Below are 11,714 nucleotides of genomic sequence, written 5' to 3' on the forward strand. Positions count from 1 at the left end.
TAAGAGGCTTTCTTAATAAACTGGTGGTCCATAAAGAGCATAAAAATCATGAATAGTAGTAAGCCCCCAGTAAAGCATAAGCCCACTTCAAGTACCTCAGTGGAAGCCTAAATCAAGATGTTGCGGAGTTAAACAAAGGAGAATTTGTTAGGAGGAGGGGGAACTGGAGCAAAATTTGGGATTGTACCATACGACGGGAGGTTGATTTAATTTTAGAAAGGCGATGTTTCCCTACAGACTAATTAGTTTTGTAGTAGAGGTGTACCAGTTGTATAGGAAATCTCTTTTACAATGTATTTCTCCTTCTTTTTAGAAAAGCAGATAAATAAATACCGATTTAAAATTCTCTCAAGAGTGTAGCAATATGTTCTTCTGGCAAAGAGTCTCCATTGTGCCTGAGCACACTTCCAGTGCTCTTTCCACGCTAAAGTTTTCACTTTCTTCACAGACAGCTTGAAGAATTAAACTTTTCCTGTGAACGGCAACTTTTGAATTTTCTGACTTGTTGCACAAGACTATACTAGACAACGGTCCCTGTCCCTAATCCTGCTCTCACATGATCTACAGTAGTATGTTAACTCAGAAAAAGAAGGTGACAGAGCCAAAAATTTTCCTTTTCTTTCCTTAGGGGGGAGGAAGGTATTTCATTTCTAATTGTACAATTTGAGAGTTCTGCATTCTACTTACTTTCGTCTGTTTCCAAGAGAAATACAAGCAGAAGTGGAGTTGTGAACAAAACTATATAACAAAAAATATTTGGCAAAAAATAATTTTGGCCTTCAGTTGCTATTTGAAGAAGCTAGGGAGAAAGGGGAGGAAAAAGGAAGAATTGCACACCTTTTGTTTGGCTTGCCTACAGGGTTATCTCTAATCACAGTTTTAAAGTCATAAAACGTAAAAATTTATTTTTATAGTTAGATTTCCTGGACTAGACTGACAATAGGTCAGTATATATGTCAGCATGGAAGGAAGGCTGTAAAAGCAATGAAATACTTGTAGGAGAGAGCCCTAGCTTGTTCAAATACCAGTAGGACATCAAGGACAAAATTACTGTGAAAGAATAGAACAATCTGAAATTGAGCAGAGCTCAGCAAGTCAACTAATTTTCTTACTCACTTTTTTAAAACAGATACGGTCTAAAAAGTCCAACACAGTATAACTGCACCAAAAACTGAGCATGGGTAATTATGTTCATCTCATTTCTATAGCCAATCTAAGCACTGTTTTTCATATTTAAATAAAAGAYACTGAATAAATGTGTCAGAAAAGTCACTTGAGAAATGAGGTGTCAGTACAGTCAACTGAGAGTAACTTATTTGAAATATAAACACATATACTCTATCTTTTGGCAATACTAAATAAACCCAGAATAATCAGGTTAACAAAAAGTATTCCAAAAATAGCACAGTAAAAAAGTGATTTCCTTTAATAACATTATCTGTTCTAATGAAAAAWTCTGATTTTTATTTTAATTATTCTTTTCTAGAAAGTTAAAAGACAAAATTAAGTTAGAAATTACAGCAATGATTTTAATTCCCATTTTGTCAATGCTCAAGCAGTACTCATTTGCCTTTAAAGTTTCAAAGAAAACATCATACTAACTTGAGAAAAATCACTGACTAAAAAGCTGAATTGTAGTAAATTTATGAATAAGCAGGTGCGCATACAAGACTAGCTTCTTTCTCACCACTTATTCTACTACAAGTAATTACCTTGTTCAAAAATTTAAAAATCTAGTGGGAGCAAAAAAACTAGGTAAATTTATTTTTCTCTTCCAGTTTAATATAAAGAATATGCTGAAGGATGATATCYACTAGCTCAAAAACACTCAAGGACATTTTAGATTGTGAGTTTCATTAGTTACCTATTCTCTTTATTTAATATAAAAATWGGTTTTTACAAACCAATCGAACCAATTTTTGTTTAAACAAAAATACCTTTTAATACTTTAAAATACTACTTTTATAGTAACTTGGCACATTAAAATATTCAAATAGCTTAAATGACGATTTATACATTTTATACAAATTCTGATTTCTATCAAAGTATAGCTTGACAAAGCTGGTACCGAAGTTAAACCATCTAGTAAATAAAAAACAATTAGCTTTATTGAAATTGGAAAAATCAAAAATACGAGTAAATGAACATTAAATATTTTTAATAAAAAGGCATACATATAACGCATTCTCTCAGCTCACAATTGGAGCATACCTTGTATACAAACTGTTTATTCTGCTGCGTATCWGTGTACTTAATGTCACTGCCAATGGGAATCATTGGAAATGGAATGGAAATAGGAATAAAATGTACAAAAATAAGAAAAGATTAAAAACAATTGTTTAAATCAAAGTCTCTTGCTTGCTACTTTAAGTCAAATGATTTAAATCAATTCACCCTCTCCAACAGCTGCAAATTAAAGTACCATTCAATTATGCAAACTCTGAGAATGAAGGCAGAGAAGGAACCGACAAGAGACTGGTTGACCACTCACTTATGAGACAGAGGTATAACAAGGTTAAATGGCTGGCAGGCAAATATATGCACAAATTCAGAGAAAAAATAACACATCAAGGTTAGAGTAATTACAATCACTTGAACAACTTCCAAAAGAATCTAGTTGATTCCTCATCACATGAGGTCTTTTATATTACAACTGTATATCCACAAAATGTTCTAGTTCCAACAGAAGATGCTTGCTTAATACAGGCTTAACTGAAATTCTACTGACTGCATTATTTCAATTGAATTAAATGATCATAATGGTCTCATCTGATCTTCAAATTTATGAATCTACAATTTGATCCCATGCTTAAAAAYTAAAAGAAATATTTCTGCTCACTTCACTAAGTCCTTTCCCCCAATGAATACAACTTAATTTGACTTTACATTAAGTTCCTTCTGATACCTGCTTAAAAGCAAGTATGTCCACCCTTAACTAAAGACTTTAAACAGAATAAGGCACCATCTGAAAGCACCCTTCAAGTTGACACTGAACTTGACATGTAGCTTCACACTTCAGTTAAGAACACTGCACTTTCAGTTAAGAACACTGCACTTTCCAAGTCTTTTTGTTAAGTCATTGTGAACTTAAAATATATTTTGCATGCTGCTTTATTGTGGGGTATAAACCTCCTTAGCCTATGAGAAGCAAATCTCCCTCTCTAATATTAGAGTCCATGTTCAGGCARAAGTGGAAAGCAGTATAGAGAGAGCCTACGCCAGACACCGAAGGCAAGGATGGTAGTTTTATAGTAACAAAGCCTACGAAAGTCCTCCTTCTAAACCTACTGAAACACTGAAATAAGAGTTCGGATTCAAGTTGAAAGCCTCCTACTAAAGAGACATAGCACTAGACAGTTYTCCAAAAACAGTGATCATATGAAGTGGAAGAATAAATTGAATTCAGCAGCTATGGCTAAATTCAACCTTGTTCACTCAGGCAGAAATCCTTAAAAGGATTTGAAACRTATATTGGCTGAACTTGGCTTCTATTTTTCAATGGCATTTTCAATACTTTCAAGATGTTTTTATGGCATGATTACTATATTTCACACAATTGGCAATCCTCAAACTTTTTYACAGAAGTCACAGTCTAATCATTCAACTTTTATCTAAAAACACTACACTGTCTGAAGATCATTGATGAGAATTAGTGTTTTGCATCACATCAAATGAACATCACAGCATATTAAGTCTCACCTCTACTCCCTTCTATATAAGTCACTTTTCAGATTCTTTTATATGGACATATCTTTTTTTTCAGTTTTGCAGATTTAACTTTAACATTGCACAACTCAAGAAAAAGGAAAGCACTTTAACTGGCAATATTTTCATATTTCTAATCTTCCATTGATACAAAATAAGAACACTTTGTGCTACATTTCTATCTAACAGCAGCAACAWCCTTCACTACCATTTTCACTACCTCATCTTCTATCACAACCCAAAAGCACAAGAAGTCTGATTAGTCTCCAGGTGTGGGTATGCTTTACGTGAAGAACAGAAGCCAAGTTAACTCCAGCAAACGAGCTTTGCTTCAGGACTGGGCTTTGCTCATGCTCAGTCTACTGAAGGACACTTCCACAATCAAAGCCAAGCACATACAGAAATTCTTACCATGTCTGTCACCTGCTCCACTTTCTGTACAGATAGAAGTTGCCATGGAAAAATCACTCTCTCAGGTGGACAGCCCATCTCAGGCAAGTTGTTAATTAGTCTCTGAACAACTGGAAGATACCACTTATATGGAGCAAGTAATCCTATTTATTCACTTAAAATTGTTAAGAACCACTGATTTATTCAGTGGAAGGGCTTAGAAGAAGGACAGCAGTCTGAGCAAAAAGGCTGGAAGAAAAAAGCATAAACTGGGAGGGGGAAAGTAGTTAGATTTGCTAAATTTTTCACAGAGGAAAGACAGCTATAAAATAATCAAGAAAATCTGAGTTAAATTCAAGTAAAGTTTAGTTTAAATTTAAAAAGCCTTTTAATTACAAGCTACTATTCCACTCAGAGTATTAATGAAAGGGTTATAAAGAGGAAGAGATGTCAGAGGAAACAATACTCTTCACCTAAAAAGCAGCAGAATAGCACTGTTAAAAAGAGGTAGAAGACAATGCAATAGCCAAACGTGCAGTGACAAGAACTGATAGATGCAAGTGCATCAAATTGACTGCAGTCAGAACTAACCATAAAAGAAACTTTCTTCCTCTTTTAATTCCTCTTTTTTAGGAGAGGAAAAAGAGGTGCCCATGAAACTGGCATATGCATGGAATTTAACAATTTGGGGAGGGATCTGAAAGTACAAGTATTTTTCACTTATGCTGACAGACTTCAGGCTATGCCCACAAAATGACTTAGGTACTAGACAAATACACTTCTGGTGCTCACCCTACCAAAGGAATCTGTAGCCCAGTAAAGCATGTCTGCTCTCACAATATGCAGGGCAAATTAAATACCAAATAATGGAAGCCACAGAATGAGTCCCCAAAGCAGGAAATACATTATTCATTCCAATCAGTGAATCCTGGAGAGATGGAAATGGTTTTCTAAGGATTTACACACACACACACACACACACACACAGTAGAACCCCTGTCACCTATCTTTAAACAAATGCAGAGCACATCTCTACGTGCAAGCCAGTCATCTTAGACTTCCAACAGAGAGAAATGGATTCCTTCAGCATATAATTTGTATTTGATTTAGAAACACAATCTAAAAGTGCCACCTTCTTGTCACCAACAAATGATGATGGCATCGTTCTTACCTTTCCACCAAAGTCCACTGGTGAAGCCTCTGCTTGGGACAGGAGAGACCTGGTTCAACCTCCCTCCCTTCCTGGGGACTCAGAGATGACCCTATATATCCCCTGTGACTCATCTAATGCTGGAACTTGGCAGAGATTCAGAGATGGGATTCCAACAAATTTTCCCACAGGAGCTATTCACTTTGCATAGAACAACTATACACACTTTTGACCATAAAGCATGACTGTGGCATGATGATTTTAGTACACACCTCTGATGTGAGGTTGAGCTGCTTCCTTTAAAGAAAGCAACATAYTTTATTGAAGCTATTCATTAGAACTCAGAAGCCTCCCTCATCTTATGTGATTATTATGTGTAGACTCAAGACTCCCATCACTTCCTAGTTCATGTGCTTCTCTAGAATACGAATATAATTCTAAATCCAGCAATACATGAAAACAAAAGGACAGTACATCTCCAGTGAGCAAAAATAAACCCGTCTTACACATCAGTTAGGATGCAAAGAAGAAAATTTGTACTAAATCTAGTAAATTCCTCTTCACTTTGTGCTATGCTTAATTTGTTTACTTGTGTCTACTGTAAACTTTATTCCAACAGAAACCCAACCAAAAATTAGACATTTATCAGTTTCTCCATCTTCTCAAAATAGAAAATCCAGAATTATTGAGATATACTCTTTACATAGATGTCAAAGACATTTTAGAAAAAGGCTGATTTAGCTGAATGTGGATCTGGAAAGTAAAAGTGAAAATGGCAATGCTACTGCTGATGAATTAACAGCTTACAAATCTTTCTGCTAAATACACTGAGTTTACATGCTTTCCCTTTCAGAAGKAAAAAAACACTATCTATTTTGCTTATTTTTTCCTTCTAAAATTATGTAGGACGTTGCCTGTACAGAAGACTATTGATCAGATACAATCACTGAAAAATTAAGTCATCTTATAACTCTTAMCGATTTACAGGAATCAGAAAGGAAAGGGTTTTCCTCACTGCTGGGTTTTAAGAAAATCATTTCATTTCCCACTTATCCAAAATCTCCTTGCAACTGAAAGATTCTATGAAAAAGAATTGGAAGAGCTCCAACTACTGTTCAACATTTAAAAATATTTTAAAGTGCCATGAATCAYAGCTCTCTACATGTTGACTTAGAACACTGCCAACCAATATTCAAAGACTAATTCAAAATTGCTTTATGCCAGCATTGCATGCTCAAAATAAAAACAAATGGATACAAAAGAAAAATCACTTCAATGWTATTCTCATTTGAAGTCAAGTCCTGCTCAGATTCATATCAGTGCTACCGGATAACATTGTCATAGCTTTAATTTTTCTTAGGAAGAACTGACAATGAGTAACAAAATCTAAATATCTTTTTGGCTAACTTAGATGACCAACTGTTACCACATCTTTGAAAACACAATTCTCARTTTTTTGCACCTCCACCTGAAAAAGCTGGTCCCACAGAAAAAAAGAAATAACATCAAAGGTAAATGACAACTATCACAAGTATTTTTTGATATTCATATTAAAAATTGTTAATACTACCTTACTATTTTGTTTATGAAACCTTAGTAATTTCAGCTGAAATTCTCCAGTGTTTGCTTCTGTGAAGGATGGTGTTGAGAACTCTCAAACCAAACTGTCACCTATTTCTGACAATCTGGGGGGATGTAAGGACCCTAAAAAAATAATTTGCACTATTTTAATTTGGAAATATTCTCCCTCATTGAGCCATGGAAAAAAGATCTGTACTTTTTAAAGAAGAAACTGCACGGGTTAGATGCCTTTACCCACTTCAGTGACAGTCTGTTGAGATCTGGACAAAACATCCAAGAACTACAACTTGTACATGCTCAGGAAGGCTTACAGAGCCTTGCAGGAAAGCTTCTGACTCTGCTAACGAACTCAAACATACTTCCAGTAGTCTCTGAGCACATCAGTTGTACCGACCTGCTGACAGGCCTCATTGTGCTTCCCACCTTGCAGTCAGCAATCTAGGACTCCAAAAAAGACAGATGCAATACCACCATTAGTGAAGTACTGCCTGGCCTAGGTTGAAGAAGGCTAAGAAAAATAAACTATCACTATGTGATTGTGGGAGAATCAGTGTTAGCATTTATAACCTTGTGTTCTTTGCAGCTCTGACCACTGAACAGCGCCATGTGCTAATCAGGAATTAGGATCAGTGCTTCCCATCTTACAGGGAGGGTAACGAAGTGGTTATGTTAGGTGCAGAACTGAGACTAAAATTCAGCTCTCCAACATGATTCACCATCTGATTAATTATCCTGTTTACTGCAGAGATGTCCAAGGTTATGCATTTAATTGTTCTATGTTTAAACAACTAGAACACACTCACCCCCCCAGAGCCAGAAACAAAGCTGAGGATTTTTGAGTCCCACCAGTACTCTGCTATGTAGCAAACAGTGCCAGCCATTAGCAAAGAGTGTACTTCATTCCTGCACTGAAGGCTGGTTCACACAAAGGACAAAAGCATGCTACTGCTAACCAGACATTCCTTTAACTCAAGTGGTGCTGGTCTGTGCTGCAACTCCAAAGCTCGTCAATTCGAGCACTAAGCGACCTGTGTAAGGATAAACACCACTGTGCACGATCAAATTATTGTTTCTTGAGTACAGCCAAAAAACAAACAAGCAAACTTGAAGATAAAAAAAAAATACAACAGTCTTTGAAAATTTTATTCCATTTCAAAATGTACATATTTTAACAGTCTTTAGTTAATGTGACTTCACATGCCCCTACGCMAGCAATTTTAGTTCTGATGTATCTTAGCTTTTACATCCTTAATTTAGTGATGTTAACAGACTTAACAAAAAAGGAACAATCAGCAAGACAGCACCTGGAAAAATGCTACCTTTGTACGTGCAGCTGAAGAGGTTCCTGTGACAAAGGCGCTAATGCGCACAGATGTGGAAAACATGAAGAAAAATAATCAGTATGAGGCTTAAAGGTTGGAGGTTAAGGGAGCTCCCTGAAGCTGATGAGGAGACAGTGCCGGAGGATCCAAGATTAGACTAATTTCATACACACAACAAAACCGTCACAAGGGCTATTACAGCCAGCGGGCTGAGGTTGGCTTCACTGAGTCACCTCTATCCTGTAATGTGGCAAGGAAGAGGCAGCAGAGAAAGAGGATCCCTTCCCTTCAAGAAAAGCGCCCAGAATTATACATGGGCCTGTGCTAATTTCAGTCCCTGAATACACTTCACGTGAAGTCATACGTTCACTCCTGAGCCAAGTTTTACCATGTATTTCGGCTGAGTAACATAGGGATGGCTTATGCCATCCCTTCCCAAAAATGCAGGACATAAATAATTGCAATACCAACGCACAGCCATCATTAAAAGTCTTTTTCTTCAGTTCAAATCACATAATCTGGCAGCAGACAAATGCAAAAAATATTTTTATATTATACTTTGATTTTGGCTGGACCAGAGTCTAGATCATGCTTTCTGATAAATACCAAGAGATTATATGCTGAAATCAAGAAAGAAAAATCCGCACAAGCTTAGTGTTATATATAGTGGAGGCATACTGACTTCTAACCATAGCTACCTTGAGTTTTCTCCTCCTTCTATCTTTCAGTATTCTTTTACAAGTTCTCTGCTATCAAACGTTAAATAAATAAAATTTTAGAACAGACTACCATTTCTGTATTAGATTTACTGTCTATGAACAAATATGAAAGCACAAATTAACTTCAAACCACCAATCACACCAAACTTCAAGAAAGTGAGAGAAAGTTCAYGGACTTTAAAGCATCAAATCTAAGCACATCTTCTACACAGAAGTAAATTTCCAAATGTAAATGCAGCAGCACTAACACAGTTCAATAATAATTTTTTTTACAAAAAGACTGCATAGTTATCCTTGCATTAGTCCAATTTTACCCACTTTTGCAACGGTGATACATATATTAGGTTTAGACAACACTCCAGCCAAGCGTGTCAAAGTAGCTTTGTCTAATATAAACTAAAAAAACATTTYAAGTGTGATTCATCAAATGTAACTCTTGTTCCTTATTTGCATATCTAATATTGATTTCCCCCCCCAAAAAAATTAGTTGGAACAAGGACTGTCTAAAGTTCAGTTGTTGAACACTGCAGGCTCATAGGGTAAGGTTTCATGGAACTTTTGACTGATCGAACAACACTGTTGGAAGTGCCTTTAGCATTATAGTAAAAAAAAAAAAAATCTTTTCTAGCATAAAGTATGTACTTAWTTTTTGAAAAAAGTAACTTCTTTTTCACTGCGTAGGAAGTGTAGTCATTTCATGCTTTCACATTTGCACTTCCGAGACTCAAAATCCATCTCACAGATACAGCATAGCATACACTGCACAAAAGTAAAGCAAAAGCCACAATCTGACTGCTTAATACTTTTTCTGTACACCTCACTTTGAAACGTCATGCCTTGTTATGTGTTTTCTTCTTAGCTCAGGAAAGTGAGCATGCTTGTGTTTGCAGCTCCTCCTCTTTCAAAAACACACAGCTGCAGCTGTAGTAAACAACCACTAGTCAAGAGCTGAGAAGGTCAAAGTCTCAGTGCTGCATCCATTTCAACTYTTCTAAAAATGAAATTTCCATTTCAAGAAATTATTTTCTTGTTTCATTTTGCATTTATGTCAGAGAAAGGCAAATCTCACAGTCATCTTCCAAAAAGATAGATAAAGATACAATATTCCAAAAAGCCACAGGCAAAACACTTCAACAATTATTTTCCCTTGCTTTATTAATATACAAGCACCTTATTCACAGTCTCATATTTTACTTCATTTGACAAATACAAAGATTTAGTCAACACCAATCTTGTATCGAAAAGACTTGTTACACAACGCAAATGATATCTATTCACTTAAGAAATGGAAAAAAGGAGGTTGGCCATACTGAAAAACACTACCAGCAGCCACAGAKGTGATTTTCAAGTATGAAGACTACAGCTTGACAACTTTGGGAACACCAGCTAACAGACATTGGCATAAAAAGACATTGCTTTACCCAATGATTAGAGAATGCACACACTTTCCCTACATAATTACTCAGTATGGACAGAGTAATCCAGCCAACAGGTACCCTCTGAGCACTATCACAYGCTCTGAATTATACAGAGCTTCTGCAATATCACAGTGTAGAAAGAGATCCCTGAACCCTTGGGAAAGACAATGCATATTCTGCTCACAAATTTTGTCTGTATTTCTATTTAATTATGGTGGTAACATCACACAGCACATTGGTGTGGGAACGGAAGAGCAAACAGAGATGATCACTACCACAATCACTTACAACCTAAGCCCTTTGATAACCCCACTCTACCACCTTATGGGAGAAGAACTTACTCAACCATGCAGTATTTAGACTTCCTCTACTCTGAAGTAAAACTCAACTGGCACATATTCCGATCAGGCTAATTGCAACAGAAACACCTGGCAGAGGGTTCCATGAGTAGTGTGACCTGAAATCTTAAAGTTTATTTCTAGAAGTAGAAGTTGAGATATATATATATATATATATATATATATATGTGTGTGTGTGTGTATATATATATAATATATATATATGTGTGTGTGTGTGTGTATATATATATATATATATATATATATGTTTCTGCTCTCTATTGGGCTCTCAGGGTCCTTTTCAGCAAAGCTTTTTCCACAACAGACAGTGGACAGGCCTGAAAATATTACCACTAAGTACTGCTGGGGGGGGGGGAGGAAGGGGAAAAACATGGAAAGGGAGGGGACTCATTTTCCACCCTTCACTCTGCATACGTTTGATATTGCTTCATTATCAGAAGTAGAGACCAAACAGTATCTCCCAAACACTATATTCCGTTCCAGCTTCCCCCTACACACCCCAGTACTCCCCAATGCTCCATGGAACTTCTCCTACTTCTTAAAGAGCTTATTTTTTCCCTGCAGTCAAATACTAGGGGAAGAAAGAGAAAATCTGAATTTTCACAGTCCTCTTTAAATTTTATTCACTGCTCCATTAATTGGAAAAAAAAGAGAACAAAAAAAAAAAGGGGGAGAGAGAGTCCAACCCACCTTGTAAAGCTGCCAGTATCCTAATGAAAGGTCTGCCTAAAGAAAGGTGTTCCCTTCACTAGCCCTCCTCTGGCTGCCCACCCTATCGATTCCAGGTATAAGACCGAGGTGGGAAAAAAAAGAAAAAAAAAAAAGAGGTAAATACCACCTTTGCTGATCAGCAGAAGTGGCTGTTGGCGAGTCCTGTGCTGACTGGGGGGGAGGGGGGGCGTGCACGGGTGCTGCGCCCCGGCCGCTAAGGGGTGACGTCATCCTGCACCCACTAGCAGCCCCACGGCCAACGCTGCTGCCGCACACACACTGCCAAAGCCTCAAACAGCAAAGAGGAAAGGAGAATAAAAAACACCGACAACCCCCCTCTCCTCCCGACACAGACGCAA

General features: G+C 36.8%; 1 protein-coding gene across 6 annotated transcripts in view; it reads right to left on the minus strand.

The window, feature by feature from the left end:
• KLF12 (KLF transcription factor 12) overlaps nucleotides 1–11,714 on the minus strand; it is a 258,868-nt gene that overhangs the window by 244,580 nt on the left and 2,574 nt on the right. The window contains exon 1 of one of the 6 annotated variants that reach the window (XM_085309506.1): nucleotides 11,483–11,501. The exons of the other annotated variants lie outside the window; for them this stretch is intronic. The gene's annotated coding sequence lies outside the window, so the exon portion shown is untranslated. Of the gene's footprint in view, nucleotides 1–11,482; nucleotides 11,502–11,714 lie in introns of those variants that run through there. 6 annotated transcript variants of the gene reach the window in all.

The sequence above is a fragment of the Rhea americana genome, unplaced genomic scaffold (assembly GCF_003343005.1).
Source record: "Rhea americana isolate MKP2758 unplaced genomic scaffold, rheAme1 scaffold_3, whole genome shotgun sequence".
Lineage (NCBI taxonomy): Eukaryota > Metazoa > Chordata > Aves > Rheiformes > Rheidae > Rhea > Rhea americana.